The following is a 7930-nucleotide window of genomic DNA, read 5'->3' on the forward strand; positions in this document are numbered from 1 at the left end:
GAATGCAATATAAGGAATTAATCTACCATTGCTGACTTTGAGGATGGAGGGCGTCCTTGAGCCAAGAAATGTGGGCAAACTCTAGAAGCTGGAAAAGGCAAGGAAAGAGAATCTCTCCTAGAGCCTCCAGAAAAAAATGCAGCCCTGCCCACACCTTGACTTTAGCCCAGTGAGACCTATTTCAGATTGCTGACCTCTAGAACTGTGGGAAAATAAATTAATGTTGTTTATAAACAACAACAAATGTTTTTGATAATTTGTTACAGCAGCCATGGCAAACTAATACAATCACCAACTAGTGGTTAAAAACTAAATCACTCAAAGATGGACAGCTGGCTTTTTGCAGAGTACATTCAATTCATTATTCAAAAGTCAGTAACTCTGTACTATAGTCTTAACTCAGTGGTTAATACATCATGGCTAATGCTATTTGCAATTCCACATTACCAGTGATAGCAATGATAGAAATCTTGCCTCAGAATTGCAGGGAAAAGAAACATGTTACTCTTTATTAAATGGGGCCTCCTAAGTCAATGCAGAAATGAGAACAGAAGCATTTGTGCCATGAAGGCTGAAAATCTTGTCTCAGTTACAGATACCTGTTTGCAATGAGCTTTTCTGTTGTGTTAAAACAGAGCATCTTAAATAAATAAAAAAATATATTAAAAAAAGGGGGGGTGCCTGGGTGGCTCAGTCGGTTAAGTGTCTGCCTTCGGCTCAGGTCATGATCCCAGGGTCCTGGGATCGAGCCCTGCTTTGGGGTCCTGCTCAGCAGGGAATCTTCTTCTCCCTCTCCCTTTGCCTGGGGCTCCGCCTGCTTGTGCTCTCTCTGTCAGATAAATAAATAAAAATCTTAAAAAAAAAAAAAACAGGGCATCTACACTTATTTTTTAGTGGGGAGAATATAGAAACAATAGAAAAATGCATCGAATTAGAAAAAGGCTGGGGTAAATTATTACAGATGATAAAAAGATCTAGCTAGGAACAAAGCTAATTTCCTATAAGACAAGAGAATCTGTTTTATTCTTTTCTGTCCCCAGTATCTCAGTGCTTAGCATATAGTAGGTGCTCAATAAATGTTTGCTAATTAAAGTAGATATAATGATTAATGACCTTTCCAAATTTAGGATTCTATTAGCCCTCATACTCTGCCATACTCCAGACTGCTAAGATAAAAAGCAGAGACAAGCGATAAACAGTTATTCATGGATAGGGATACCACCGATTCCTACCACCCCAACTGTAAGACACAGATATGGCATATGTTCTTGTTTGCAGAGCTTAAGGAGCTTTGCTTTTAATATATCATGTTAGATCACCAGGATGGCTAATAATCCAAAATGTCCATGAGTACCAGGGGTCCTCATGAAGATATCTGGATACCACCTTCCTCTCTCAATCGATGCTAGCAAAAGTTCCCTATTTTGGTCAAGGCCATTGGCTAAGATAAAATATAAAAAGAGGTAGATGAAAGAGAGATGCGGGCAGGCAAACATGCATGAGGTTTTATGGAATATATTTCAATTAGCAATAATCGTGCCTCAGATAAACCTCATTGGCTACGATACTGTCACTGCGCAAAGCTATGGAATATATTTCATATATTAATAATGAATTTATGAAGAGTGAGTGTTGAACAGGCATTCTTAAGAATTTGAAAGTTGACAAATCAAGGATTTAGGGATACTATCCTTGACTTGTTTTTGGTGAGAATAGTCAGTCAAAGTGAGTGCTAAGTGATCCTTTTTCATAATAAAAATACTTGTGCAGGTTAATCAGAAAAATGCTTGTAAGAGAGCAGTGGACCAGAAGTATATTAATAAGGGGCTTTCTTGAAAGAATCATTTTCATGGCTTCCATTTCAAGCTACCATGACCATGAAAGCCATGCAACAGGAATTCTTGTAACAACTGAGCAAAGGCTAGTGCAGAGGTTTTTAAATCAGAATGTATGGTTGGACTTCCTAAAAATGTATGCAAGTGTCATATATGTAAATGTGCACTTTTCTGTAGACAGTTTCCTTGGCATTCATCGAATTTTCACAGGAGTTCATGCCAAAAATAAGGGTTAGGAACCACTAAGCTAGGTGGTGATGGCCCACTTTTCCTACTCCCTTACTCAGTAAAGCATGTCTTCAGAATGTGTTCCAGTTATTTAGTAACTAAAGAGACAGAAGGTCTCTGTTCAAGCAAGTTACTGAGACCTGGTCTCTGGGTTAATAAATCACATGCATGCTTGGAATAACATGGCAAATATTGGAAAGGAGGCCAGAAAGAATTTAGTAGCACCACAAAATTTAGGTTACTGCAACAGGCAGGAAAGAAAAGATCACTATTAACGTTTGGACTTAAACAAACAAATTCACATGTGGATTTTACTTTTGGGGTCATCACCCAGCCACTCCACCAGGTTCTGAACAATCTCTGAAACCCTAACTATCAGCTGATAAGTACATGTTCAGGAAATGTGGACCCATTTTAACACTGGCCTAAGTAAAGCTCAATTACGAAGGAGACACTTGAAAACATTTGCAAAAGCAACTCTAAATAGCTTCACATTTTCTTCCTGTTTGCATTATTCTTTTTCCATAGTGGGCCAGATTTGGCCTGTGGACCATAGTTCCTTTTGACCCCTGCCCTAGATCAGTGAAGTCCAATCATAGATACTTAGAACTGGAAAGTAGTTTAAAAGGTCATCTTCACCATTACAGAAAAAGCAAATGGAAATATATGTAATAGCTACATATAGATATATACATATAAATATAGATATAATTTATATATTTACATTTGGCAAGACCACATGCAAACTATTTGGGACAGAGAGATAATTCCTTGTGCATTTCTCAAAACATATTCTAAAAAGATGAATTCACACTTCTGTTTGTACAACTTTCTTTTGTTTTAAAACAGCCATGGTAAAGATGATCTTTCTAAACCCAAATGCCTTCTGGTATGCTTTAAGCTTATTACCTATCACCAGTCTTTCATGAAAATAAGAATAGCCCTGCTCCAGCATGCAGATAGCACCTCTTTGTTTGATTTAAAGATGCCTTATAGTTAGGATGACCACAGAATTTTTTGTCCAAACTGGGACGCCTTTGAGGGTGAAGTAAGTATGCTGGGACAAGAGGTTTAAACCATAACATATGGCCACACCGCTTACAGACCTCCATAGAGGAAATGGTTTAACTTGCCCCAAAGAAAATCTATCTCTTTGCCTTTTCTCAATGGAGGATGGCTTGGCATTACTCTAGCAGTCAGGCCCACGGTATAATCTTGGTCTCTAATCTCTAAACCCCCTCAGGTTAAATATTAGGAGTAGCTCCTTGCTTAGGCTAGTTGTGTAATACTTGAAAGGGGCTCCTAAGGGAGAAAGATGTAACTTTTTAAATAAGGTTTGGGAGTGTTTGAGAAAATAGTAGATAATTGTTTATATCAAAATCATTTTGTTGGGAATGGATACAATGACCTATTAAAATGCTTTTTAGAAAAATAAAAATTATATGCATAATAGTTGGTCCTGAAGATTTCAGTCCTTTTTCTACCAGAGAACAAGGGAGGGAAAGACATCAGGTCATAGTGCTTATCAACAGAAAAAGAGACCAAAAAGAGCACATTCCCTAGCAGAGGCCTGCAAATCACCAAGGGAAATGAAGGACTGAAGGGAAGAGAGACAAAGAGCATCCTCATCCCTTACCTATAGTTGGCCCAGGAAAGGCCCTACCATCAGTATAAGGCAGCTTCTCCCCACCACCCTCCATCCTCCAGGCTGACCCCATCCCAGACCAGATCTCCCCAAGGTTGTGATGTGCTTACTGTTGCAGAAGGCTAGTGTTGCTTAAGAAGAAAGGAATGGTGATTTCTGCCTAAAATGAAATTTTCTTGGTGAGAGAAAAGATCTGAAGTTAAAGGTAGGCCCAAGTGATGATGCAGTCTCATCCAGTGCCCTTTGTTTTGTTTTCAAGCAGCCCTGGAAAAGTGGCACAAAGAGCATGGCAAGTCCTTTATGTCCAACCCTATGACCTTGGGTTTGAAAGGGTGCTTTCTGGTGGAGAAACTGTTAATGAGGGAGCTAGTTGATGGACAAATTTTTCATTGGAGGTAAAAGGAAAAATAAAAAAAAATTAAAATATCCAAACCTGAAATCTTGTTTTGTTTTGTTTTGGTTTTTTTCTGTGCAAATAGGTGTTTGTATTAAAACGTGGGGGCAAGACCTGTGGGCAGAAAGAGCTGCACTGTGATTGTGAGGAGTGATTGATTATAAACTTTTAAGTTGAGGGAGATCAACTTAATAGAGATAAAGGAAGTTTCTAAAGGGATTTTCATATGTTAAAGAAGACTTAAAAGATACTGGAGGTCTGGCTATTGTCACTGAAATCTTAGCGGAAAAGCTGGGTAGCCAGATGACCTACTCCTTATTATATCATTTCCCTTCCCTATCATCCTTGGTTCTTCTCTCTTTTTGGTTGCTACAAGCAGGAACACTTACACCACGTATGTGTCACCAGATAAATAAGTTTAAAGATAATGTGACAATCAAAGGCCAGTTAGAATCTCCTTCTCTCCCTTTACTAAGGTATTTGGAGGGGGAAAAAAGTATTCACTAGAACTGGACTTAGGAACAGAGAAACTGCAATCAATGAATGCTTTTTGGGTTAGGCTAGTGCCTCTTGGTTAAGCAAATACTTTGGTGAAACCAGGACCTCCATGGTGATTTTGTCAGATGAGCACATCTTTGAGTGTTTAAAATCCAGCACTTAATCACTTTCCTCATCTCTTTTCTCCCACTCCTAAACACAGGCAACGCCACCATATCTTTAGTTCTCTCTGCTTACTGGGTAGTTTACAGGTAATCAGAGGATTGTGAAAAAAATAAAAATGGAGAAAAGAGGCAGTGAAACAGAGAGAAAGTGACAGTGTTCTGCACTTGTTTGACTTTGGCAACAGGGTGTTATAGGTTTGTGTGTGTGTGTGTGTGTGTGTGCCTGTGTGTTTTAAAAAGCATTGATGCATCAAAGATTTATTCACTGAACAGGTTGATTTATTTAACAAACTTGACATATGTCAAATTATACCATGTGCTTACATAATTGTTACCCATTAATCAAAGCTATTATTTAGCCAAATATTTGTTTTAAAAGTATTTTCCTTTAAATGACTTTTTCTAGTCCACTGCACAATCAATCAGTGGTTCATTTTTATTCTGTTCTGTTCTGTTATGTTAACAACAGCTATTTTAAATTTAATCTTCTAGGGCCATTCCATCTCCACCCAAAATCTATTCCTTTTTTTCCTAGTAACAAATTTCTGGTTAAAATCACATAATAGGGAAAAATTTAAAAATATGTACAATGTCCTTTCATGGTATTGTATTTTACACTCTTGATTTCAAAAAAAAAAAAAGCAGTTTCTCAACATACTGATAAAATCACAGATCTGAATACTGTTAACCTAAGAAACTGGTTATAAGGACAAAAGGATATGATTTTGTGTGTGCGTGAGTGTGTGTTTGTGGAGTGTGGAAAGGTGGTTGGGACAGCTAGGGAAGAGCTAGGTGGATAATTAAGATAAAAGAAAGTAAATGGAGTCAAATTTCAAGTCTTGAATTTTGTTGAATCACCCTACTCCATCTGAACACATGTACACAAAAAATTATATTTTGTTCAACTCAAATGCATGCAATTGGAAGGTATTTCTGAGAAACAAAAATGTCTAATCACTAGCTACCAGTTTGAGTTCTTCTATTGCAAATATGCCATTTGCAAAAACAAGAGGCTCATTTTGATCTCCCAGGTCAAGGTGTGAGGACTAGGAAAGATGGGGGCGGGCGGGGAGGAAGGGAAATCCCACCACCACACAATTAAATCTTTGACCTAGTAAGCAAATACGTTTTTGTTGTTACTGCTGGGTAAAATGTACAAGTCTTCCAGAAATTAGACACTGTAATAAAAATGTACCAGCCCAAATTTAAATTGCTCACTAGACAGATGGTTAATTATATTCACAGCCACATATTTCACTGGGATAGTTTCAGACACTCAGCCAGTTTTATTTGATTATCCAGTTTCCCAGTTAATATGTAAAATGACAGTTACTTAGGGCTTTTCTGTTCCCTTCTAAAAATGTATTTTAAATAAGTGTAAATTCTCCTCAGCCACGAGAACATCACTGCTGTAAATAAAATGTTTGATTATGGCACCCTATGTGTAAAAGATGTAAGGGAGATTCATCCCCTGAAACCCGAATGGTCTCTGTAGTGCAGAGAAGACTATTGGAACACCTTTTCTCACCAAGCAAAATATTTCAGGAACTATCAGCACACTCTGCTCCTCCGCCAAAAACAACCGAGGAGATATTTAAATCACTGGTTGACATGCTTTCGATGCTTTTTAAAAACAGCTCTAGCAGCCCTACACACAAATCACGTCTCTTCAGATAAGAGTCTAGAAAATGGAACGTTAGGAAAAGGCCACATAGCTAAGTACACTGCTGTGCACAGAATTCAACAATATGCTGGGAGCCAAAACCCAAAAGCAAAATATAAAACCCACTGATTCCAAAATGCAACCAGAAGCTCGACAAAAATCAAGTGTGCCGATGTTGAAATGGAGATGCCAATTTTTTTTTTTTTTTTTTTTTTTTTTTTTAACTTCGAAAAAGACAGGAAACCTTGCGCGGGTGATTCGGTCCCTCACGAATCAGACAGAGAAGCAGTCATGCTGAAACCACTGGATTCCTCAGCAGAACGGCGCCAACTCAGCGGCGCGTTTTCCATACTTTCCCGGAGCGGGCCCCGCTCCCCACACCGGCTCGCGGCCTCCCAGCCCCACCGGGTGTGCGAGACCCCAGCGGACGTGTGCAGCGGGGCGCGGCAGAGCGAAGCGCCAGAAGCCACGCAGGAAAGTGTCAATTCGATGGCCACCGAAAGCGGGAAGGGGCCGAGGGCCAATTTCCGCGAAGGTGACAAGCTGGGCGAGGCTCGCTGGGGCCCCCGACACACACCCTACCGCGGCCCTCGGTCGGGTGGCGTGTGCTGGGGAGCGCTCCTTGGTTGGCAGGGCAGCCCCAAGCGCGTAGGGGGCGCTGACGACCGTACTTCGCACCTTTGCCGCTTTGGCCCTGGCTCCCAGTCGCGGCCGCCGCGTGGGTTTTCCCGCTCGCGCGGAAGCGTGCGGTGTTGGTGCCAGTTCCCTGGCCAGGATCTCTCCGGCACCAGCCCGAAAGGAGGCGGCACACTGCTGTCTTCGATGCCCGGCTGTGTGCGTGTGAGCGCCAAGGCTCCGGCCCGCTCGCTTCCCCTCCCCCTTCTCCCAGCGCAAGCAGAGGCCTTTCCTAGATTGCAGTGCCTGTCAGGGCTAGCCGAGATCTCTCGCCCTTACCGCCTCGCTCCCTCGTACACAGACACACAAATGCACGCCATTCTCACACAGAGGTCCTCCCTTCCGTTTTCCCTTCCTCCTCTTTGAGCTTGGCTTCCCTCAATTCGTTCCACCCCTTGCCACCTCGAGCCAGCCGGGGAGCCTGCGAGAAGGCCAGGGAGCTGGTTGGTAACGCTCGTACTCACCTCCCAGGCCGACTCAGGAGGCGCAAGTCGCTGGCGGGCTCAGGCAGCGGGCGCTGGAACTAGCGCGGTCGCAGTCAAGGCTGGGCTGCCGCCGTCGCCGCAGCTGCTTGAGCTGCCGCCGCCGCCGCCGCCGCCGCTGCTACTGCTGCCGCCGCCGCCGCCGCCTCTGCCTCAGCTCCATGCGCCAGGCCCGCCAGGTGGACGCGCCTGTGTCCCTCAGGCGCCGCCGCCGCCGCGGTGCTAGATGGAGTCAGAGCTGTCGGGCTCTGGCCCTGAAACTCAGCGCCGCAGTGACCATGGGCTGCTCCCGGGCTCCGTGCTTCGGGTGCACCACCGCACGCTCGGGCCGGGCTACCTCAGCAGC

The 7930-nt window shown here is 42.6% G+C and overlaps 1 protein-coding gene and 1 pseudogene across 1 annotated transcript in view; both read right to left on the reverse strand.

The window, feature by feature from the left end:
* The window catches only part of NEXMIF (neurite extension and migration factor), a 149383-nt gene extending 141696 nt beyond the window's left edge, over positions 1-7687 (reverse strand). Inside the window, exon 1 of the mRNA XM_035028774.1 lies at positions 7567-7687. The gene's annotated coding sequence lies outside the window, so the exon portion shown is untranslated. The remainder of the gene's footprint in view (positions 1-7566) is intronic.
* LOC118026099 lies at positions 1384-1585 on the reverse strand (annotated as a pseudogene).
* Positions 7688-7930: the final 243 nt, after the last annotated feature.

The sequence above is a fragment of the Mirounga leonina genome, unplaced genomic scaffold, assembly GCF_011800145.1.
Source record: "Mirounga leonina isolate KUSES-001 unplaced genomic scaffold, KU_Mleo_1.0 Mir_204, whole genome shotgun sequence".
Taxonomy (NCBI): Eukaryota; Metazoa; Chordata; class Mammalia; order Carnivora; family Phocidae; genus Mirounga; species Mirounga leonina.